The sequence below is a fragment of the Lutra lutra genome, chromosome 3, assembly GCF_902655055.1.
Source record: "Lutra lutra chromosome 3, mLutLut1.2, whole genome shotgun sequence".
Classification (NCBI taxonomy): Eukaryota; Metazoa; Chordata; class Mammalia; order Carnivora; family Mustelidae; genus Lutra; species Lutra lutra.
The window spans coordinates 176,701,000-176,727,417 of record NC_062280.1 but is presented as its reverse complement, the minus strand read 5'-3'; the positions used below and the strand labels follow the sequence as shown (position 1 = coordinate 176,727,417).

Sequence of the window (26,418 nt, the reverse complement as noted above, 5' to 3'; positions counted from 1 at the left end):
ATGGTTGTTCCACGTCAGCCAACTCAAAAAAGGGGACTAGACAGTCCTCCATTTAATTTTTTTTTTTTAAATTTATGGGACCATAAGCAAATGAAGGAAAAAAAAAATCAGTCTCTACAGGCATATGCGGGTTTGGCTACAGACCATTGCAATAAAGTGAATATTACAATAAAGCATATCAAATTAAGTTGTTAGTTTCCCATGCATATAAAAATTAGATTTATACTATACTGTTGTCTACTAAGTGTGCAATAGAATTCTGTCTAAAAAGATTATTAAAAAATACTTTACTCCTGGGGTGTCTGGGTGGTACAGTTGGTTGAGTGGCTCACTCTTGGTTTTGGCTCAGGTGGTGATGTCAGGGATGAGATTGAGCCCCACTTAGGTTTCTGCATTCATTGCAGAGTCTGCTTAAGAATCCTCTCTCCCTCTTCCTCTGTCCCTCCCCCATCCTCACTTGCTGTCTCTCTCTTTCTCTCTCTCCCTCCCTCTCTCTCTAAAATAAATAAATAAATCGTTAAAACAAATACTTTACTTCTGGGGTGCCTGGGTGGCTCAGAGGTTAACCCTCTGCCTTCAGCTCAGGTCATGGTCTCAGGGTCCTGGGATCCAGCCCCATGTTAGGCTCTCTGCTCAGTAGGGAGCCTGTTTCTCCCTCTCTCTCTTCCTGCCTTTCTGCCTACTTGTGATCTCTTTCTCCCTATATCAAATAAATAAATAAAATCTTTAAAAAAATACTTCTAAAAATGCTAACCATCATCTGAACTTTCAGTGAGTTGTAATCACTGATCACAGATGACCATAACAAATATAATAATAATGAAAAAGTTTGAAATATTGTGAGAAAAATATGAAAATGTGACATAGATACATAGGGTGAGCAAATGCTATTGGAAAAGTAGCTTGATAACAGGGTTTTCTCATACCTTCACTTTAAAAAAAAATACAGTATCTCGAAAGAGCAGTAAAGCAAAACACAATAAAATAAGGTATGCCTATAACTTTAAAGGAGAGCTTGCATTCTGATCATTTGTCTAACCATTAATCTTACCTTGTCCTTTAATATTTTGTCTTCCTAGTTCCTTTTTTCATGTATATCTTAACACTAATTTCTGAGCTATTGGTACTGGTCTCTTTCTTTGTTTCTCAAATACCATACCTTAAAACTCTGTATAGCAAGCCAAATCCCTTGTATCACCAGCATGTTGGGAGAAAGTGTGGGAGGAAAAGATTTTGGTTCTTTTGTAGTTTGGTGTTATGTAGAAGATTTTGACATTAGAGGCTGGGCTGTCATTGAAGATTGCCATTTGTAACAGATGACAGTTGTGTCTTCAGAGTACTTCATACCATTTATCTCTAATTTTTAAATTGTTAGCAAGAAGAGATATGCAATACCCTTGGAGAGAATGGTTGTAATCACCATAAATGAAATTAACAGCAATTATTTCTGAGAAATGGAATGGGTTATAGAGAGCAGTATATTTTATTTTCCATTTTATGTTCATCAAACCAGTTTGACTTGTGTGTTATACATATAAGGCAAAGGCATGCTGTATATTGATAATTAAACATGAAAAAAGATTTAACTAAATATTAGCATTGGGCAGGCTGACAAAACCTATTACGAAGGCAACAAGGTCTTTAGTAAATGCAAAGACAAGAAATCAGAATAGATGGCACTCCATCTATTCTGGATTGGGGGGCATTAGTAGCTGACATCATTTTCTTTGGCCTGAAGACTTTTATGTGGCCATCACTGAGGTAGCACTATAAGAATGGATGACTGTAATTGGCAAATAAAAGCAAAATTTGAAGGACTAGTTTGACAGGGCAAAAGGAAGTAAAATTTTCTGGTAGGATGGTATGGAAAATTCCTCATGGTATTTTGTACTTCCACATAACTTTTGGGACGTTTTCTCAGTTTCACATGTGTGTGCTTATAGCTGAAGTCAGAAAGATGTGTGTTCCAGTTGTCTTCAAATTTGGCCTCACCAGTTACTGTCTATGTGAAGTTAGGTGTGCTGTTTCATCTCTGGTATCAATTTCCTCATTGGAAAAATCAGAATGAGAACAGCATTTAGCTTATATATTAGGTAAATTACGTAAGATATCTTATGCTTATAACCAAAGATGTACACATAGTCCAGACTTCCTCTATCAACCTTACTCTAAGGAGAGATACTAGAATTTCATTTAAATAATAACTCAGATATATTACCTAAGAAAATGAGTAGATACAAAGTATCAACTTCTGGTGAACCATTTTGTGATACAAATTCCAATGCAGGTTTACTTCCTTTATAAAATATTAAATCAGGAAACTGTTGCAGAAGTAGTGGATTTAACTCATTCTCCACCAGGTGGTTTCACGTACGTTGATTTGCATCTGATTTGCAGCACAAAAAAAGTGTGCTATTTTTGTGATAAGGAAAATGAAAAACAGAGCAGTATTATCACACAGTTAATAATTAGAAAGATGTGAATTAAAACCAAGTTGGTTTTAATCCCAAACTCATGATTCCATAATATTTATTATAATAACTGTAATGCACATTGTCCCTCAGTAGGAAATGGGAAAGGGGAAAAGAGAAGCAAATCCCTTGACCCTTACCTTTATACTCAGATTATTATCCATTTTTAAATCAAAGTCCCTCAGTTTAATATTATATGACCTCCTGCTGAGCAGAACTTATTTTTTACACCCTCTGCTTCTTTGGAATTTGTTGGCAGTTTGAAAGTTGGTGTGCCTTACCTCTTATCCTAGGTGATGAACTCTCTGCTTCCCATTTGCAGTGAACATAACTGTGACAATAGCATAGTCACAAAACACTACAGCACTTTCTTAGAATGCATATCACACATGTGGTATCTTACAGGCATATGTAGTAAAAGGAGATTAATCATGGATATATGATGGTGTATACGTAGGAATTGTTTGAAAAGAATGCCTTTACAAAGTATCATCTGTTGCAGTAAAAAAAATGTAGTAGTTTAGATATTACTCCAAATTATTTTCTTTACAAATTATTTTCTTTACTTTTTAAAAAAAAAATATTTATTTGAGAGAGACCATGAGAGAGAACGTGAGCAGGGGGAGGGGCAGACTGAGAAGCAGATTCCCTGCTGAGCTGAGAGCCCAGTTTGGGGCTGGATCCCAGGACCCTGGGTTCCTGACCTGAGCTAAAGACAGAAGCTTAACCTCCTGAACTCCCAGGTGGCCCCAAAGACTCTTAACTATAGGAAATAAACTGAGATTTGCTGGAGAAGAGGCAGAGTGGTGGGGTAACTGGGTGATGGGCATTAAGGAAGACACTTGATATAATGAGCACTGGGTATAATATGCAACTGATTATTCACTAAATTCTATTCCTGAAACTAATGATACTATATGTTAACTAAACTGAATTTAAATAATTTTTAATTAATAGATTGATCATCACCATTAATTCAAAAGATGAAGTTTTTTTAAAGACAATAATAGTATCATTTTGTTTTCAAGTGCATCACCAAATTGTTTCATTAACTTCACTCCTTTTTTGAATCTCATGTAGTAACACTACATTTGGCTATGACTATTTATTGCTTTGTGTTTTAATTATAGACATCTTTTGGTAAATAAATATTTCAGGTTTTAAGCATTACTTTTCATCATTCAAATCATGGAGATAATATACTTTTTAATAAACAATAAATATTTTGGTAAAAGACTTTATTTCTATAAAAATAGTTATGATCTAAACATATTCTGCCAGAATGCCTCCAAAGATACATTAGAAAAAAGACAATGCCATTTAAAATTTTAATATGTTTTTAAATTTTATGTAAATCTTGAATGAGGAAAATCTATGTGTGTCAGTGTTTTAAAATTTAAAGCTAAAGTTACTTTTAAAAAAATCCCGAAAAACACAATTATGAATTTTATGAATTTGCTAAAATGTTAGTGGGTAAATATAATTCAGTTTATAAAAGTGGCATCACCTACACGTATTTTCTACATGATTTTCTCTCTGTTGTTTGTCTCTAAATTGGATAATTATTGCACTTTTGCCTTGACATAAAGAGTTAACATCATTTTTTTCCCCAAAAATATTTTACTTAGGAAATGTCATTATGCTAAAATAAATAAATAAATAAAACCCTAAACATCCTTGGAACAAGAGATGAAAAGAAAAACATGAAGCAGAAACAATGCCAATGCTAAATCAACAACAAATACTCTCTAAAATATAACTACACAAATTTTTGTTTTCAACAAATTTGTTTATTTTATAATATACTAATGACTTTTCTGTAAGTCTGATTTATACAAAAACTCTGATAAACTCTGTTAAACTCATTTGTTGATGTTATCACATATTTAAAACTTTTGGTAGTCAAAGAAAACATTTGTTAACAGAAATATTTGGCATGTTAAACCAAAAATAATGTATAATAAAGGTTTTCAGGTTAGTGGAGGGGCAGCTAAATTTGCTTAGTGAAACTTAAGAGACCATATAGAATTAACCTATATTAAAGATCGATATAAATAACTGTTAAGAAATTTCATCAGTTTTAGATCATATAAAGAAAGGGGGAAGTTTTGTTGGTGTGGTGTCTGTGCTCATGCATGAGTGTGTTTCTTTTACATCTCTAGGAGGGTTACTGTTACTGACTTTGGTAAACAATGATGAGAAAAAAGAAAAGAAAAATTATTCTGTGCCAAAATTGACATTACTGTTGAGAAGATTTTATAAGCCCTGTAGTACTTCATTGTGCCTAGGTAAGATGAAATTGACAAGCTAGCAGGTGGTGGGTTGATGAAGAATGCATGCTTTTATTAATCTGTAAAAATATTCCAAAGAATCCTTGCTGGGTACTATAATGGTAAATAAAGTTAAATCTTATAAATTATAGTATAAGTCCTAAGGGAAGGGAGATAGGTGTGTATGTAGAACAGGCAGGAACATAACTGCCATGAGTAGTATTACATAGTGAAGGAAAATAAGAATCAAGAATATTACTTTATTTTTAAACATTATCCTGTGGGCAAACAATGGCCATTCAAATAACCCATTAATAAAAGGTTATCTGATAACATACAATGATAACATAACATATTAAATAAAATACTTATTTGACTTAATGTTAAATTAAATATATGATTATTCTGTGAACCACAATATGTCATCTAAATATATGTGATATAAATAAATGTTTAGAAGGGGTGCCTGTGTGTCTTAGTTGGTTTAAGTGCCTGCCTTGGGCTCAGGTCATGATCCCAGGGCTCTGGCCTCATGATGGGTTGCCTGTTCAGTGGGGAGCCTGCTTCTCGCTCCCCCTCAGCTCCTCCCCTTGCTTGTGCTCTTTTGTGCTCTCTTTCTGTCAAAGAAATAAAATATTTAAAAATAAAAAGTAAATAAAAATAAATGTTTCAGAAAGATTCAGATTTAACATGCAAGCTGTTTTTAAAACTCATATTCTGAACTTTCCAGTAAACTGCTTAGGTTCGTTTTGTGTGTGTGTGTGTGTGTGTGTGTGTGTGTGTGTGTGTGTATGTGTAGTATTGATTATATAATAATGATAAAAAACAAAATAATGGAAACAGTGATAGCATTTGTGTAAATTGTTTAAAAACCACACAGTTTCTACATATTGCTTTGTATATGCAAATATGCAACTGCACAGATAGAAAAGACAGGATACACTGTAGCTTGTAAGAGTCATTATCAGGTTCACTTTTAAGTACAATTAGAAACTTGTAATTGAAACTCTGTCCTTCTATAGACTTTTACATTTTCTCAAAAGGAAAAAATATAGTTTTAGATAGCTGCATTTTAATTTCTCTTGTCACTAAGCTATTCACAACTATAGGTAATTCTTATAACCCAGGGTCTCTTACGTATAATGAGCTGAATTGTTATCTACAGTAATCAAGACTTACTCAGAAGTATCTTGGAATTTCCAAATTGGAACGTGTGGATTAGTACTCTTATTTAATTAATGTGTCATGCATACCTCCAATAAGTGAACTTTAACCTTCTCAGAATTTAAATGCAATGTATATATGAGATAAAATAGAATATGTTTCATGTGAGCATATTGCCAGTAGGAAAGAAAAAAATGCCTATACTTTGAAAACTTTCCGAAGAATGTATCAAAAAATACTGTTCACATTTTTAAAATATGCAGAGGTTTATAACTTAATTCATCTGTTACTGACTCAATTTTGCTAGATAAATTTAAACATATCTGAACTTATTTTATACATTAAACAATGAAAATTGATGGATGGTTATAATCCTTTAAAAATTACAAAGAGCCCAATTAAACTAGTAAGAATACCAGAAGTTATGTAATGTTTTATTAAAAGTATTTAAGTCATCTTTATTTGTTTCTTAAGCCATACACTAGTCCAATTTCTGGCTATTATTTTACTTTTTGCCATTTTTCAATTACTTTGAAAAGATCGCTAGAGAAATAGACATCACATCCTGAAACCACTGCAAGTCTAAACTAAACAAGAAGCAGAATTCATCTGGAGAGCTCCATTTAACCCATACTCACCACTCAGACAATTGGTTTTATATATATATATAAAACAATATTATGTATAATATTACATATATTATATTATAAACATATAATATGAGATATAATATATGTAACTATATAATATATGACTATATATAATATATAGCTACATAAACTATATATTATATAAATATATGTTATATATTTATATAATATATAAATAATAATATTTATACTTGACCATCAAACTAAAATTTAGCATAATGACCACTTCCATTAGAGCAGACCATAAATTTATTTTGTATAGTAGATTCAGCTGACAGGATTTATGTGATGTCTATTATGTGATTTCTATGTGATGTCTATTTTAAGGGACAAAACAGTTTTAAAGAGACAAAAACAAAATTAATGAAAATAATGAAAAACAGTGTCTTAAATACAGAGAAGAAGCTGGTAGTTTCTAGAGGGGAAGTGGATTGAAATAGAAATTAAGAGCACATTTATCATGATGATGAGCACTGTGTGATGTATGGAATTATTGAATCATTATATTGTAAAGCTGATTTTTTTTTTCATTTCTTCCTTTCCTTTGGTAGATAAAATTTTACTGGACTTATTGCATAAACAATGAATCTTGGAACACTGAAAAAAATAAAATAAAGGTTAAATTAAAAAAAAAAAAGCTTGAGAAAACACTTTGTATTTTGCCTTATGCCTCCAGAGATATTTATGTAATAATGGGAAAGGAGAAATTAGTAACTTTCAGCATGATGTAATTTAAAAGCCAAAGTCTCATTATTAAAATATTGCTCTCTGAACCAAATATAATTTCTCAGCAGTTATCAGGCAGGCACAAAGAAGCAGAGCTCCATGATGTTGTACTGTACACTATATAGCTACCAAAGCCAGATGATGCTGCAGCAGCTAATTTTGGCATTCACATTTTCAAGCTATTACATATCATACTTAAACTTACCCAGATACTCTTCTTTAGAGATAATGAGTGATTATAGTCCTTATTTTTTTATTTTATTTTTTCAGTGTTCTAAGATTTACTGTTTATGCACCACACCCAAGTGCTCCATGCAATACATGTCCTCCTTAATACCCACCACCAGGCTCACCCATCTCCCCACCCCCTCCCCTCCAAAACCTTCAGTTTGTTTCTTAGAGTCACAGTCTCTCATGCTTTGTTTCCCCCTCCAATTTACCCCAATTCTCTTTTCCTCTGCTTCTCCTAATGTCCTCCATGTTATTCCTTATGCTCCACAAGTAAGTGAAACCGTATGATAATTGACTTTCTCTGCTTGACTTATTTCACTCAGCATAATCTCCTCCAGTCCCATCCATGTTGATACAAAAGTTGGGTATTCATCCTTTCTGATGGCTGTGTAATATTCCATGGACCATATATTCTTTATCCATTCGTCTGTTGAAGGGCATCTTGGCTCTTTCCACAATTTGGTGATTGTGGCCATTGCTGCTATGAACATTGGGGTGCATGTGGCCCTTCTTTTCGTTACATCTGTATCTTTGGGGTAAATACCCAGTAGTGCAATTGCAGGGTCATAGGGTAACTCTATTTTTAATTTTTTGAGGTACCTCCACACTGTTTTCCAAAGTGGTTGCACCAACTTTCATTCCCTCAAACAGTGTAAGAGGGTTCCCTTTGTCCACATCCTCTTCAACCCTTCTTGTTTCCTCTCCTGTTAATTTTGGCCATTCTACCTGGTGTAAGGTGGCATCTCAATGTGGTTTTGATTTGAATCTTCCTGATGGCTAATGATGATGAACATTTTTTCATGTGTCTGTTAGCCATTTGTATGTCTTCTTTGGAGAAGTGTCTGTTCATGTCTTCTGCCCATTTTTTGACATGATTATCTGTTTTGTGTGTGTTGAGTGTGAGGAGTTCTTTATAGATCTTGGATATTAACCCTTTGTAGTGTCATTTGTAAATATCTTCTCCCATTCCATGGGTTGCCTCCTTGTTTTGATGATTATAGTACTTATTGATACTGCTTTTGAAAAATTAAGAGAAGAAAATTGAGAGAACATGCAACTTTTTGTGTAGTCTAGAATCAGATATCAAAGAACCAGTTGGAACTTGGAAGGAGTATTTCAGTGATAGAAAATCAGTTCACTGTCTATAAGAAAAATAGTGTCATAGTCTCATGTCTGAAAAGCCACAGTAGGGAGCACAGGATAAAGTTACTTGGGGAAAAAATGATGACATTTCTTAATCTAGGGCTTTCAAAAAAACTATCTTATGTCAAAATATTATCTCTTTATCATAAGTTTAGTGTTTTAAATATAATTTTAAAATAATTGTTACAAAAATAACATAGTATGTAAGTAGTAATTATAATTTGGAGCAAATTGGAAGTATTAGCATACTCAAAATGTGATAAAAATGTACGGTTTCAAAATCTAGAAGTCAGTGAAAATACATAGCACATTTTTGGTACAAATACTTACAACACAAAGGAAAGTAGATCTGCATTATTTAAAATCACTTTAGCCAAATATTTATTTTGTAATGTATTGACTTAATAAAGTTAAAGTATGTCACCTGATAACAATTTTAAAAGTATTACACTACAGTAAACAAAATTTAATTATCTTTCTTAATGTATTATAAAAATTAAGGCATTAGTTTTGTCATCAAATGAGGAATAAATTTATGTGCAAAATTTTCAGAAGGCTATAAAAGTTTTTAGTTTTTTTTCCATTAAAAGTTTTAGTGTGATATAACTTAACATTTTGTAAAATTTACCCACTTAAACGTATAATTCAGTAATTTTAGAACCTTTCCATTATAGTGAAAAAAAATCATATGCTTAATTAACTGTTACTCCTCTTTTTACTCCCCTAGCCCATGGCTACCAATAATCTACTTTCTGTCTCTAGAAACTTGCCCATTATGGATATTTTAGATAAATGTAATCATATAATATGTATGTAACTGGCTACTTACACTTTGCATGCAGTTCTAACTGCTTGCTTACATTTAGCTAGTTTTTTTTCATTAAATTATTTTAATTCCAGTGTAGTTAACATACAGTGTTATATTAGTTTCAGTTGTGAAATACAGTGATTCAGCACTTCCACACATCACCAGTGAACTCCTTAATTCCTGCTCCTATTTCAACCATCCCCCAACCTACCTCCCCTCTAGTAATCATCAGTTTGTTCTCTATAATTAAGAGTCCGTTTCTTGTTTTTTTTCTCTCTGTCTTTTTTCCCTTTGCTCATTTGTTTTGTTTCTTATATTCCACATATGAGTGGAATCATATGGTATTTGTCTTTCTCTGACTGACTTATTTCACTTAGCATTATATTCTCTAGCTGCATCCATGTTGTTGCAAATGGCAATATTTCATTTTTTTAATGGCTGAATAATACGTGTGTGTGTGTGTGTGTGTGTGTGTGTGTATCTCATCTCTTCTCTATCCATTCATCTGTTGAGGGGCACTTGGGATGCTTCCATAATTTGCCTATTGTAAATAATGATTCTATAAGCATAGGGATGCATGTATCTCTCTCTTCTTCTTCTGGATTCTCTGTAATGCAAATGTTATTTGAATCCTTGTAATGCAAATATTATTTGATGGAGTCATCTTAGTTCCCCAAACTACTCTAAATTTGTGTAATTTTTTTCCTCTCATTTGCTTAGCTTAGTTCCTTTCCATTACTCTGTCTTTCCATTTTATTAATTTGTTTCTCTGCTTTATCTAACCTGCTATTTATTTCATCAACTGTATTTTGAATTTCATTTATTGTGTGTGTTCTTTATCTCTGGTTGATTCCTTTTTACCTCTTTGGTAATTGTCTCACTAACATCCTCCACTCCTTTCTCAAGTTCAGTGAGTGTGTTTATAATCATTATTTTAAATTCTGTATCTGACATACTACTTTTATCTGTTTCACTTAGGTCTCTTGTTGTGGTTTGTTCCTGTTCTTCATTTGGGATGTATTTTTCTGTCTACGTATTTTTTCTAACTCTCTGAATCTGTTTCTCTGCATTAGGAAAGTCGACTACCCCTCCTGTTCTTGAAGGTAATGCCCTTATGAAGATGTCCTTAAATGCTCTGCAGTGCAGTGTCCCCTATTCCTCAGGACCTGTCACTTCAGAGAATGTCTCCTGTGTGTGTTATGTATGCCTTTTGTGTTCTTGCCTCTTTTCCATTTAGTTCAGTTGTCTGCAGTGGCTCTCTGTGCCTGTTGTGGGCATGTTTGGTCCCTGCCAGGTGTGGGGTGCATTTTAACAAAGTACACACTGGTCTGCTTACTAATTGAGAGCTGGAGCTACTGCTGTAGGAATCAACCAGCCTAAGCCAATATGCAGAGGGCATGTGGGTGAGTTCTGCACTTCTGCAAGATATACCTCAGACTTCGCAGAGCCTGCTACAGCCACGGCCACTGCAAGACCAAGGCACTGCAAAAAGTATGGGGTCAGGAGACATGGTACTGGCAAGGTTTGCACAGGTCTTCTGGGGAAAGAGGCCTGCAGTGCTGAGACTGAGGTGAGCACGACTGGAAAGGGTGAATTCTTAGAAGCGTGGGAGTGGGGGGTGTTGGTACAAGCGAGTTAGGTAATGATTGTTGGCATTGTGTGGCTCCTGGAGAGGCCTCCCATGATCCCTGTCTCTCCAGGCCATGTTCTGTGATCACTCTCCCTCCTGTATGCCCCTAGTGTTTTTCAAACTGCTGGTTCTATGCTGTATCCCCTCAGGTTGCTTGTCCTGCTACCTCTTAAATGTGGGGTACAGAATTCTCTCAAAGCCCAGGAGGCTGATTTTAAGAATCCCCTTAGCTGTAAGAACTCAGCCCCTCATTCTTTTAAAGCCAGGTATTATGGGGGTTCATCTTCCCCATGCAGGGTCCCTGATGTGATCATCTTTTTCTTGTCCTTCATCACACTCCCTGCTTCCTCATGTTCAGGAATAGCCATGATCCCTTTAGGTATCAACTTACATCTCTGCCCCTTGATGTGGCCTCTTATCTACTTTTGTTGTGTGGTTTGTTCTGCCAGTTTTCAGGTCTTTTTTTAATTTTTTCTGGAATACATAAGCTGATGTGTTACCTAGTTGTATTTGTAAGAAGGCGCAATTTTAGGGTCCTCCTACTCTGTCATCTTCCCAGCCTGCCTTAGCTCGGTGTTTTCAGGAGTTTTCCATATCATACCATTAATCAGTCCTTTATTCCTTTGGGTTTTCATATAATATTTTACTGTATGAGTATATCTCATCCTTTCATCAGTTGATGGACATGTGAGTTGTTGCCACATTTGGCTGTTATGAGTAATGCTGCTATGAATATTCATACATAATTTTTGGCATGGACATATCTTTTCAATTCTTTCTGCTATACCAACAATTAAATTGCTGGGTTATATGGCAACTCTATATTTAACAATTTACATGTTTTCCAAAGCGATTGTAGCATATTAGATTTCAGCAAAATATGAGGGTTCCGATTTCTCTGTAGGTTCAACAACTCTTGTTATTGCCTTGTTTTTTGTTTTTTTTTTTTAATAGCTATCCTAGTGGATCTAAAGTGGTGTTTTATCATGGTTTTAATTTGCAGTTTCTTGATGGCTAATTACACTGAACATCTTTTTATGTCTGTCTTTGCCATTTTATATATTCTTTGAAGAAGTGTCTATTCAAATCCTTTGCCTGTTTTTTAAAATTTGAATATTTGTCTTTTTATTATTGAGTTGTAAGTTATTTATACATTATGGCTAAAAATCCCTTATCAGATAGATGATTTGCAAATATTTTCTCCACTGCTTTGGGTTGAATAGTCTTGTTTGAAGCAATATTTTTCCTAAGATTTATGAGGAGATCATTATGAGCCACCCCAATACTCTATCTTCAAATAATCTCTTCTCTCATTGATAATCTGAGAACTTTTTGAAGAACTAAATTTTTTTGAAGCAACAACGATATTTTTGATAGTCACCTGCAGTTTTTGTTTCAAAGAAATCATTTCCATGCTTTATCTATTTCATAAAAAATCCATCTTTATAGGTGATGATTACCGTGCAGAAGTTACTAGTGTCAATTTCAGTATTTTTATATTCATATTCCCCTTGCTCAGAAAGTCATTGATCTAGGTCATGACTTCTTGAAATAGACACTTTGACATTTTTTTATTTCTTCCCCTTTTAAAAACTATAAATATATAGAAGAAAGTTCTTACAGAAATTTGATGTAGCATAAGGTTCTCCAGGTCTAGAAAAGTTCTGTTCATCTTTAGCAAAAATTGAATTATTGACTTTTTAGTATCAACATCAGAATATGTGATTTATATTTCAGATCTTTATTGTATATTTATTTCAGTACTTTAAAAGATCTACTGAAGGATTGCCCTCCCTGGATTTCACTGCTTCCTTTGACTTTAATCCTGTACAACCAACCTATATCCTTTAAACTGGTAAATGATAAATCTATTCTGACTGGGAAAGATGGTGTTAGAGAAACATGAAGTAATGGGAGAGGCTGGGACATCTTGATAGTTTTAAGGTGAGCTTCAGAGAGTGGGTTAGAAAAAGGAATAGGAAAGAAAAGGAAAGACGGGAGAGAGAAAAGAAAAAAGAAGAGGTAAATAATTTGAGATACTCAAGTGAAACAAATAGACACCACCATGATGAACCGAAGTTTATGACCTATAGGTCAAAAAATTTTCTACTGTGAATTTTCAGAGGCTGCAATAAAATGATAAAATAACATGTTTTCACACATTTACACCATTACATTTATACATCATTCTGCTAAAGAAAAGAAAGCATATTTTATATAGGTCTTATTTAATAGGAAAGTTCAAGGGGCGCCTGGGTGGCTCAGTGGGTTAAAGCCTCTGCCTTCGGCCCAGGTCATGATCCCGGGGTCCTGGGATCGAGCCCCACATTGGGCTCTCTGCTCAGCAGGGAGCCGGCTTCCTCCTCTCTCTCTCTCTGCCTGCCTCTCTGCCTGCTTGTGATCTCTATCTATCAAATAAATAAATAAAATCTTAAAAAAAAAAATAATAATAGGAAAGTTCAAGAGTCACTTGTGATCACAAACTGTCTTTGACCCAAAAGGGAACATTAACCTCAACAAAGTAGATCTGTCTTCATTGATGTTAAGTGACTTAGTGTATAATAAACTGCAAATTTGATTTTAAAAAATGTATAAACAGTTAGAAAAGAAAGTATTTTCTTACTTTTAGGGTATAAAATATATCAACTATTTTTTTTAATAATTAGCATCTATAATTTCTGTTAATAGTATATCTAGAAATATTTATAATCATTAGTTATAATATACTTTCATTCATCTCCTAAGAAAGCCTAAATGCATTAATAAATAACTGTCTCCTTAAATCATCTGTTATTTGTAGTGGTTAGAGAAAATAGTAGTATCTGTAGTTTTATTAAAGGATTTGAAAAATGCAGCTAAAAAGCTGATTGAATTGATTTGATTTGTAGCACATTGTGTAAATGAATGTGTATGATTTGGAAAAGTTGAATAATTTATCATTACTTCACTTTTTTAAGCTATTAAACTTAGCCAGTAATTACCATACATATTAGGTTCCAACTTTATTAATAAGCTTGCATATACATACATATTTCAAATAAATAAATATAGGATGGTTCATAATTTCCCACCTATTTGTCCTACCTGGTCTTCTTCTGGTATATCTTCTGCCAGTAATTTTTTCATCATTTATCTAGTTCGTCAGTCTATAAACTGGAGACCATAATTGACTCTTCCTTTGTATTCCATCCCATATAAGATATCACCCAGTTTTGATAAATTTCCTTTTTTAATAACTCTAGAATATTTTCTTTTATATCCTTCTCCACTAACACCATTTTAATGAGAATTATTCTCACCATTCCTTTAGATAAATGCAATCAGTAATACTCACCAAAATCCATACATCCATCCTCAACCCATTCACCCACTCCATATTTGAAATTAATTTTCAAAATGTAAATCTGATCTTGTCACTTACTTCATTCCTTCAGTGGTTTAATGTTTTCCTTAGAATATAGTCCTAACTTACTTTTTTTTTTAAGATTTTATTTATTTATTTGAGAGAGATCAGAAGTAGGCAGAGAGGCAGGCAGAGAGGGAGGGGGGAAGCGGGCTCCCTGCTGAGCAGAGAACCTGATGAGGGACTTGATCCCAGGACCCTGAGATCATGACCTGAGCCGAAGGCAGAGGCTTTAACCCATGAACCACCCAGGCACCCCTAACTTCCTAACCTTACGTTTAAAGCCCATCCATTGTCTCCTTTCTCTTGTCTTTCTTGACATCTTCATTTGTGTGTGTTTCTTTGTTTCTTCAAAATGTCAGGATACCTTATGCATTGGATAGTATTGGGTTACTCTGCCTGGAACACTCTTCTCTTTCCTCTTTACATAGTTAACACTCTCAGCTTCGTATTTCATTTCTTCAAGAAAGCTTTTAATGAACACCCTCTATTGAGACTGATACACATATGTCCACATTTGACACTTATTAGAGTTAACAGTTTTCCAGTGAACCATGAACTTTTTTCTTTCCCTTTTTTTCCAAAGAAAACAGAACATTCCTGTTTTGTACATCATACATTCTAATTCCTACTGGTAGAGTGAACATAAGTTAGGAACTCACATATTTTTAATGAATGCGTACATTTTAGCTTGAGTGTATGTTGAAATAGACCTGCACTTCATTTAATGTTTATTGTGTGTATATTAGTTTTTTTTCCAGCCACAAATATTCAACAAACTTCAAACTCTGTGTACTTGCCAACTTCTTAATCTTATAGTTTACAGTAGCATAATATATATGCATATATGCAGTTCATTGGTTCCTTTTTTCATACTATTCAATATAACAAGAAATTCATTTTTCTTAGTTAACCTTTTAATCATATGTAATATCTATGGAATGAATTTCTATAAGAAATCAAGACAGATTTAGTTGTAAACATGAATACTTAGGTGTTTCTGTCTTTATCAACAGTGTCATTGAAAATAATTTCTAGAACATTCAAAGTTACTGATTTCTTTATCAAAAATCTGTGTAGAGGGGAAGAAAATCAATGGAATATGAAAGAACTAAGAAGAAGTTACTGTTACTTTCTTTATCATGCAGGTGAGATATCAAAATTTTAAAGCCTATCTTATTCTCTGGCAAACAGTAAGTACTAAATTGGAATATTGTCAACTCTTTGAAATATTTTTTATTGCTTAACTTCTCCTTGTGTTCCTCATTGGCATCAAATAAAGTGTTCAGGAGTACAGTTGATCAATGAGTTGTCAATGTTAGATAGTTTGATTATTCCAGATACAAGTATTAAAGTTTAATATATCCATTACAAAACTACAGAATAGTAAGGACACTAAGAAAATTGATGCTCATAAATATTGTTCTTAAGTGAAAGTTTTAATTAAAAGTTTAAGGACAAATTTAGGACACTTAAAAAGTCCCAGATGCTTTAGGTTTAGATTTTGATAATTGTTCATGCATTTTAGCATTTTAGAAGAAATTCCCTATAATAATTTTAAAAATTGTCTTCCTACAAAATGTTATTTTATGAAAACAAATCTTTTAATTAAATAATTTTAATGCGTTATTAGACCAAAGGATTAATCATTTTAAAATTAAAAAAAAACATTTTTCACAGACATAACAGAAGTATTTCTTCAAAATCTAAACAAAATATATTGTTACTGTGTAAGTTTTCTTCCCAAATATTTTGAAATTCATTTTCAGCATATTCTTGTCTCCAGTTCCTTGATTTCTCTATTTCTTGATCACTTTTTTCTTGATTTTTTAATATAAACTTTAAGAAAGCTGCAAAAGATGGACTTTGCTTCCAAATGTACTATATTTATAGCTTCTTTGTCTTTTAATCAAGTGACCCTTGGTAATTTATTGTCCCTCTCTGTTCTTCATTGTTCGTGTCAATGAAATAGGGCAAGTGATAGTACCTAACATAGAGTTATAAACAGCATTAACTAAATTAAAACAGTAACAGTGCCTAGAACTTAGTTAACACTCAATTCTTAGCATTTATTGCTGTTCTTATTTCATTACATTGCTGAAGGAAATGGAAAATACAATAAGTAATACAAAATAAAAGATATAATTAATACGTTTGCAAATAACTTTTTAAAAAAAAGATTTTATTTATTTATTTGACAGAGAGAGAGAGAGATCACAAGAAGGCAGAGAGGCAGGCAGAGAGAGAGAGGGAAACAGGCTCCCTGCCGAGCAGAGAGCCCATTGCGGGACTCAATCCCAGGACCCTGAGATCATGACCTGAGCTGAAGTCAGAGGCTTAACCCACTGAGCCACCCAGGCACCCTGCAAATAACTTCTTAACCAAGTTTAGGCTATTGCTCAGTACTGGATACTCATTCTTCATCAGGCATAACTATAATGAACACAAAGCCAACTAAGTTGAATAGTAGCATTAATATCTTATAAAATGCAAATAGACTATGACTTTATTCTAAAAATACATGGAACATTTTTTTTTAATTTTTAATGTCATTCTTATTAAAGCCAGTCATTCATTTAATAACAAGTAGAAAGGAGGTATAGGATTTGAAGATAAACAGAAAGAGAACATGGGGGATGCCTGGGTGGCTCAGTTGGTTGAGCTGCTGCCTTCTGGCTCGGGTCATGATCCCAGCATCCTGGGATCGAGTCCCACATCAGGCTCCTTGCTCGGCAGGGAGCCTGCTTCTCCCTCTGCCTCTGCCTCTGCCTGCTGCTCTGTCTGCCCATGCTCACACGTGTGCTCTCTCTCTCTCTCTCTGACAAATAAATTAATAAAGTCTTAAAAAAAAAAAAAGAAAGAAAACATGGGTAAGTGGTTCAGAGTGCTACCTCTAAAATCAAATGGCTTGGGTTAAGCAGCCCATTTCTGCCACTTGTAGTTGTATGTTCTTGGCTTCTGCTTTCTCACCTGTGAATTATGAATAAACAGAGTTAATACTTTATGTAATTATTAAGAAAATATGTCCTTATGTAAGTACAAATTAATGTTCACTATTATTAGAATTATTGCATGTTAATGATGAAAACCACAAAATGGGAATCACCACAATAGACCACCAAAATATAATGGTTTTGATTTCTTAGTTGAAGTGTTTTTCAAATTCTAGAGATTGATCTGTTTAGTATAAACAGCTAAAGCAAACGTGATAGATAAAATAATTCAGTTTTTAAGTGTTCTTATCACAAAAAACAACAAAAACAGAGAGGTAAGAGGGAACATTTGGAAGTGATGGATATGTTTATTACATTGTTTGTCATGATGGTTTCATTGTTGTATGCATATCTCCAAACTCATCAAATTGTATACATTAAATATGTTCCTTTTTGTAATTTATTGTACCTCAGAGCAGTTTAAAAAATAGATTTCTCTGACTTGATGATATGACTTGCTTAAATAAGTATAAAATTTCCACTTTGCTTGACTCTGTATTTCCACATACTATGAATGTAGGAAAGAATGATTCTTTATTAAGGTATGCTGTTTTCTACTTTGGTAGGTTTAACTAAAGTAAAAGTTTGAATTTTGAATGGTAGGTGGTAAGCTGGCCTAATAGTACTATGGAATCCGTTCTATGAATAAGAATTGTTCCCCATACGTTTGAAAATAAGTGAGGCACCTGGGTGGCTTAGTCAGGTAAGACACCAATTCTTGATTTCAGCTTAAGTCATGATCTCAGGGTTATGAGATCAAGCCCCAGATGGAGCCCTAATTTGGGCTCTGTACTAGGTGTGGAGTTTTCTTAAGATTCTATCTCCCTCTCCCTCTGCCCCTTCCCTGAACACATGCTTGCTCTCTCTCTCTCACACATGAAAAAATAAAGGAAAAAAAAAAGAAAAAGAATATAAGTAAATTGAGAAAATTACCTGGTGATAATGTAGGTAAATTAGTAAAAATGACATCAAAGGAACTAATAATGAACTGACTATAAATTCTCCAAATGTGGACAGATAGTCCATTGATTGAGCTTTGTGAATTTAGGAGAGATTTATATTAGCACTTCTGTGAGTTAGAGTTTGCAGGAAATAATCTTTGGTTGGTAAGAGATACTGACATTAACCTTGCTTTTCTAGAGATAATTTTTTATTTTTAGAAAAAGTAGGATTAACATTGTCTGATCCTTACTTTGAGACAAGTGCATTCTAGATAGAATATGGCATCCCCACAGAAGGAACAGTCACATATGCATTGCCACTTAAAAATGACTGTGTTTCTTGCTACAGACCTAACCATTTGTGCCTGTTATCTAACATAAAGACCTGGAAAACAACATGTAAATAAGCTCCCTAAAATGCACCAATACGTATTACTTCTGGGGTGTGTTACCTATAAGGAAACTTACCATCAGAATAAGGAGCAACAAATCCAGACTAACAGGAAGAAATGATTTCCTAAGTTTAGTACTAGTTGTCATAGCATTACTGTGAAGTCAACATTATTACCAAACCAATGGAAAATTTGAAGTACAAAGATTGTCTAATGACACGTATCATTACTAACTGAAGAGAAAAGAAAACCTCACTGGCTCTCATAACTAATAAATTAAAGGAGAACTACTGAGTACTTTCTTTCTTTGACATATCTATTGCAATTAAATAGCATTAGTTAATGCTATTCTTCCATATTGCAAAACTTAAACATTTTTGAAAGCCTTGTCATTCAGAAAATTGAGTGTTTGGTATTATTTGAAGGTACAGCTTGCAAAGTAGTCCTCGGCAAATTACTCTTCACCAATGAGCTAGGGAAAATAGTAGAATAGACTCAAAATACTGCTTTTACAGTCCTTTTTCAAGGGCCCTTCATCTTCCAGTACACAGTTCCAGTAGAAGCCAGATTGCTATGCATAGTATGTACTTCAAGCTTAAGGCAAGACTTATATCTACTCATAAATACAAAATGTAGTTCCAAAGAATAAGTTTTTCCAAGGAAGGAAAGTTAACAGTATGACAAGGCAAGTCCAGACCAGCTCATCTAACCTTGTTACATTGAGAAGAGAATAGTAATAGGTCACCCTGACTCTTCTAGATCTAAAAGAAGAAAGGAAGAGATCAAGAAAGAAAGAGAACAAGAGGAGAGAAATCATGTGAGGTTAAATTATGCATTGAAAAGTGAATGGGGGGACTTGATGTCTTTTAGTGACATAGGAAGAAAATCATTTATATGGAAATCACGTTGTCTTAGGAATCTCTAAAATCACCTGTAGGCTCAATGAATCACCTGAAATCCGAAGACTCAAAATACTATTGTAATCATGGTTATATTTTATTATAGTGAAAGAATACAGATTAAAATCAGCAAAGGGAGTAGGTAGAGGTACATGGGTTGAAGGTCCGTAGAAAGGCGAGCTTTCTAGTGTCCTCTCCCAGGAGAGTCACATAGACATGGGCTCAATTTTCTATCAACTATGAATGGCAAAATGTATGAAGTAATGCCAACCAAGTAAATTTTCCTGAGCCTTGTTGTCCAGGATTTTTGTTTGTTTGTTTGTTTGTTTGTTTGTTTTAAGGGATTTAGCCTTGAAATTGACTGAAATTAATACAATTTATGTCTAAGCCTTCCCTGCAAGTTGTATGCCAATAGATTCTAGAGTTCCAAAGTAATTACATCATACCTGTTACCCTCTAGGTGGAGAATATTCTTGATGCTTCCTATTCTATTTTCCAGAATCCTCTATCCTCATATTTTCACTTAGTCTTCTCACTTCTTACAGATTTGACTCTCCCTGTACACAAACAATAGTTACTTATTGGTATGATATCAGATTTTTTAAAATGATGAATATATGTGTCAAGACGATTCTATTCTTCAGAGTTAATTTGCTCTGTTCATTTTTCTTCATAACACGATTTTTAAAAATATTCTCTTATTATTGATGCTAGAGAGACTGCTACAGTGTTTGAAGTTATTGAAGAAAAGCACATTAGAGTGACAAGGAGTGGCATACACCAAAGTGAAGTTGTCAAATAGAAAGTCAAAAGCCAACCTTAAGTAAATAAAGAATGAGAAACAAAGTTATAACCAGCTTTAGATACATCCAAAAAAAGAAGAGACCAAAATCAAAGAATTGAAAACAATGTTTTTGCTTTTGCTGTTGAAAATGCTATCATCTTCACACAAACATTCAATTAACAGCATGATGACAGCAGTTGAGGGGTATCTAAGTCTGGAAATAGAAACTGAAGTTCTGTGTGTTCAGTTTAATAAGACTTTCAGAGTTTTAAAATAATATTTCAAAGATAATATAGTTAACAGAAGAATCAAGTTATGCAAACAGGGCTCACTCTCTCAAACTGAATTATTTTTCAGTTTTTTTTTTTTTTTTTTACCTAAAAACTTTCAATGTATGTTGGTAGTAATTTTCACACATGAGGAAGAAGAAGATAACTTTAAAGGGAAAGATGATATTAATTATTTCATAATAGTTAACATATTTGACAGTTATTTTCCTTGAAGAATGTAAAACAGAAGTCAATAGATAAAATTATAGAATTGTCTCAAAGTTAAATAATGTAGCAAGGAACATAACATGAAATTTTAAACAAGAATTTCTTTTTCTTTCCCACTCTATATATGTATGTGTATATGTATATATTTATATATACCTGTATCAGATAATCAGATATATAATAATAATGTAATTGGGATATTTACATTCATTTTCTTGGTGTATCACTTGAAAACAGGAAACATGGGTTGTAGGTACTGATAACTCTTTGTTAAAATCTTGATTCTGACACTTACTATGCATGTGACATTTGATGATTACTTAAGTTTTAATCTTCTGTCTCCTCTAATGAAAAGGAGAAAATAATGTCAACCTTTCAAAGTTACTAAAATGATAAAAATAGGCAATCTATGTAAAGTGGTTATTAAAGTACCTAGCTTATGGGAATTTCTCAAAAAATAGCAGATGTAATAGAACTCATTTACTGATTACATGAAATGTACTAAAGAGTAATCCAGGTAATTCACAGAAATTAACTCACTTAATCATCACGATAACCTAGAACTTCTGACATTTCACTGCTTTCTGAATGTTATCTGAAGTGAAAATAAAAACCATCAACTCTTGCACAAAACGAAGGGTATTCATACATTTTAGTCATCTAGTTGGTAATCACTGATCTCTGCAAGAGTGGCAGTTATAGATTCTGGAACCAGTGTGTCTCAGTTCAAATTCTGGCACAAATACTCATTCAATGAAGCTTAATTTAACCTCTTCTCATAAATTATGTGTAACAGAGTGATGGGTTAATATAGTCACAGTTCCTGAACATTTTCTTATGCCTTGTAGGTACTCAATAAGTGGTATTGATTGCTCTAATTATTATTACCAGTGGATGCTAGGATCTGAGTTTATTTGTCAGCATGTTAACATAAGGATATCTAATCTGGTAGGGCAAAGTAAGTATATTAGCAAATAATGCTACAAGTTGATATGGAAAAGGATGTGTGAGACACGTGGAAAATACAGATAAAAGAATGGGAAGTTCTACTGAAGGAGTCAGGGTTAGGAATTAGGATATCAGAACAATTTTAGAAGCAAGAAAAATCACAAGGCTTGACAGAATCTGAAGTTACTGGAGAACTATGTAGCTGGGAATAAAATAGTAGAATGGACATTTGGCAAGATACAAAGCTTATAAATACAGCAAAGAGCTGAATCTTGGGAATTTCTATAGGGTATAGTGAATACTCTCTTTCTAGGCATTTATATGTCATTGATGCATTTTTATGTAGGAAATTACATAATCAATACTTATGTTTTCAAAGCTTTATGTCTGTGAAATGTAAAAAGGTACATTTCCAGAAAGGTGAATGGAGGGAGGAAGACTAATAATAGAAGCAGAGGGAAAGTTTGACTGATTAGGAGATAAGACCTGGAGTTTACCAGTGAAAGTGGTAATAGAAAAAAATGGAAAATATATTTTAAATGGGGTGGCAGTAGAGTTGAAAGTTCTTGGCCAATAATTGATGGCTGTGTAATGGTGAGGAGGAGTTTTCTAAAATGGTCCCTAAATTCCTCATGTTGATGGGTGAAAGCAGGCTGTATCACACAACACTTAAGTGATTTGGGAGAAGTGGGTTAGAGGATAAATTCGTGCTTTGACGTACAGGTGTGGAAGTAGCTAGTTACAGGCTATGTGCCTATAGCTCAGGGGAACAGTCTGGCCTGGAAATAGAGTTTTTTGAGTCATCTGCCAAAAGAAAAGCCATGAAAGATGATACAGTCTTGCGTAAAGATGAGAAGAGAGGAAAGATAATTTACAATAGCTGTGTGATGCTGGGATAGTGCTAAAATGCCATTGAAGTTCATCCAAACTTAAATCTCCTGAATGAAGCATTCCCTTGCTTATGCTCTTGGACTGTACCTTTCTTAAATCTAGCTGGCTTAAGAAAGTGCAGCTAATATTTAGAAAAATAAATGGAATAGTTTCCTTTTTTAAAAAAATTTGCCACTGGTGGGGTGCCCGGGTGGCTCAGTAGGTTAAGCCTCTGCCTAGGGTCCTGGGATTGAGGAGCTCCCCTGCTCAGCGGGGAGCCTGCTTCCCTCTCTCTGCCTGCCTGCCTCTCTGCCTGCTTGTGATCTCTGTCTCTCTCTGTCAAATAAATAAATAAAATCTTAAAAAAAAAATTTGCCACTGGCATTTAACATTTTGGCTTTAAATTTGAGCTTTATACAAAAAGTGTTTTTGTACTGTCTGTATAACATTGGTATGAAAGTGAAATATATTTTAATATAATTTCCAAGTATATTTTAACACTTAAGTATATCTGAAAAGCAAGTTAATACAGCTTCCCCAATGACTTTCATTTGGACCCCAGATTGAAAGAATCAACTCTTAGAGTCAAGAGCAAGAAAAAAGAAAATTTGGGAACATTTGGGTAATCTAGAAATAAATCATGAAAAAAGTGATGAATAGCAATCTGCTCACTTTCTTTTTAAAACCAATTTAGATAGAAGCTGCTGAGGTCAGGTCTATTTTCCCCAATCAAATTGATGAGCTATTTTAAGCACACTTCTCATGGTTCATTCATATTCTTACTGCATTCACATTCACAATTGCTAGGTGATTGATCACCTGTGGATATATAATAATAAAGTTAAGTGTTCCAGAACTTGAAGATGTATATCTGCTCTAGGCTACACACTGCTGCCAGAAATTGTTTCTAAATCAAGCAAGTGTCTTAAAATGCCATATATATCCCATTAAGTGATGATGATAGATTATCATCTGTCACTTGTGAAGCCCTACTATGTACACTGTACCATGTGTATACCATTCTTACAACAATTTTATCACATTTGTTTTACACATATTACAGATGTAAAGTGTGAGAGGTGAAATTGAAGTTTCTTAGTACTCCCGTATGGTAGTGTTCCTGTTTGGTAAGAACCAGACCAAAATATAAGCCCTGTTTCCAAAGTCAAAAATATTTTCATTATGCCTTTTATATACTTAAGATGTAAATTATCTAAAATAAACTTCATCCTTCTCAGTAGACTAAATAAAAGACCCTGTTACCCACCCAATTATCGATCAGAAATCTGAGGCAGCCTTGATACTTGCTTTTCTCTATAGTCTCCAATCCACTTTATGAACAAGTCATGGTATTTTACCATCTAGAATATGAGTTGTTTCCTTCCATCCTTTTCAGACTTCCTTTTTGGGGGCTAAAAGAGGGGCCTTATGTCGTCTTTGTTTTATTCCTATCCTAATTGCTTTCTCTCCCTCTAATAAGACACTATTATACTCCTGTCTTCATCCTATATTAAAATAATCTTTAGGGACGCTTGGATGGCTCAGTGGGTTAAGCTGCTGCCTTCAGCTCAGGTCGTGATCCCAGGGTCCTGGGATTGAGTCCTGCATCAGGCTCCTTGCTCAGTGGGGAGCCTGCTTCTCTCTCTGCCTCTGCCTGCTTGTGCTCTCTCTGTCTCTCTCTCTCTCTCTGACAAATAAATAAATAAATAAATAAATAAATAAAATCTTTTTAAAAAATAAAATAAAATAATCTTTATAAGGCACCTGGTTGGCAGAGTTGGTTAAGCATCTGCCTTCAACTCAGGTCATAATTCCAGAGTCCTGGGATCCAGTCCTGCTTAGGGCTTTCTGCTGGGTGGGGAGCCTGCATCTCTCTCTACCCCTCCATGCTGCTTGTGCTCTCTCTCTCTCTCTCTTTCATGCTTTCTCAAATAAATAAATAAAGTCTTCAAAAAATAAAATAATCTTTATTAAAAATTCTTTATGAAAAATACTTCATTTCTTAAAATCAAGTGTTTGTGTCTATTGCCTTGATGATGAAGTCAGAATACTTTAACATGATGTTCAAATTCCACCATTTCTAGTCCTGACACACACTCTCACCTATGTCCTGACTCCCAAACTTACATGACCCAGTTTCACTAACTACTTAGTTTATATTATAGTTTCATGACTTGAAGGTTTTGTTTATGCTGTTCCATTTACCCAGAGATGATTCCTCATTCCTCCTACTTGCACACATCTACTTGCATTTCAACATTGAGGCAAAGTGTTCTACCATCTATGAAACTTCCCTTGCCTCATACTTGGCCTCTTATTTGCCTTGTAAATATTCTAACATTCTCTATAAAAGATTTATATTTTAATATCTGTCTTGACACAATTGATTATACATTTCTTGAAAAGAGATTTTTTTCTGACCACCTAGCATAATCTTTGGCTGTGGAATATAGTTATTAGATGTTATTGAATGAACAAACGAAGGTATCTTCATTCCAGATTAACCTCACTTTCATTATTCTTTCTATGGGAATACTTACCAGAATTATCTCTATTTCTTTGGGAAATATGTACATAGAATAATTATTGCAAAATTATTTTTTATGTTATCAGAAGGAACATCAAGATAAAGGTGTCTTGGATCCTTTTTCAACAATTTTATGATATGTGAAGGTTTAGATATGTCTATTACAAAATATAATATAACAAAACAAGACTAGTATACCTAGTAGATAGATAAAATTATCAGTAGTAAAAATAATAAATGTAGATTATATGGTAGTAGACAGGTAGAAATGAAAGTATATTTGTTGGAGGTGTTACTATAACATTGTCTTGTAAAAAAACATTGTCTTGAAAAAACAGATTAGCCAGTTGGATATATAAGGGGAATAATATTGATCCAGGGATAAAGATAAAAAAATCAGAACCAGGCAAGGAAAACAGGAAGTGGAAAAAGATCTAGTAAATTGCATGAGTGTCCAATGCAGTGAAGTAGAAGATAAGTTTAAAAAACTTATAGGGTTAATTTTGGAAAATCTTGCATTGTAGGCTGGGGCAGTTTTGACTTAACCTTGTACATATTTAGAAGTCATCAGTGGTATTGGATCAAAACAGTGAAAAGACTATGTTTTTGTTTTGGAATTAAGAAATTTCGTAACACTGAGTAGAGAAAATGGAGAGAAGAGAAACAGGAGGTGGAGTGATCTGTTGGTTAATTATTACAGTAGACTAGGCAAGGATTGTTGGGACTTAAATGGCATAGCAAGAATGGTAATAAGCAGCAAGATGATTGTAGGCAATTATTGAAATTGAATTGATGTTTTAAATATATATTGAATATGAAAAGTGAGAAAAAGTGAAGATGCAGTGCTTTTTAGTTGGTCCAACAATTAATTATTGATCATATAAGCTGTTAACTCAGAGAAATATAGATGGTGCTACTTAATAAAGCCAGACATATAAAAAGAATGATGAGTTGAAATGAATGATAAACTGAGATTTTAGTATTTTGAGTTGTAGTTTCAACAGGATGATCATGTCAAGTAAAAAATTAAAAAGTTAGGTCATAGATGTTCAATTTACATCCAGCACATTT

The 26,418-nt window shown here is 33.7% G+C and overlaps 1 long non-coding RNA gene across 1 annotated transcript in view; it reads left to right on the top strand.

Moving 5' to 3' along the window:
• Positions 1-25,139, top strand: part of LOC125094743 (uncharacterized) — a 48,978-nt gene extending 23,839 nt beyond the window's left edge. The window contains exon 3 of the long non-coding RNA XR_007125676.1: positions 25,030-25,139. This is a non-coding gene — a long non-coding RNA (uncharacterized LOC125094743). The remainder of the gene's footprint in view (positions 1-25,029) is intronic.
• The last annotated feature ends 1,279 nt before the right edge of the window (positions 25,140-26,418 follow it).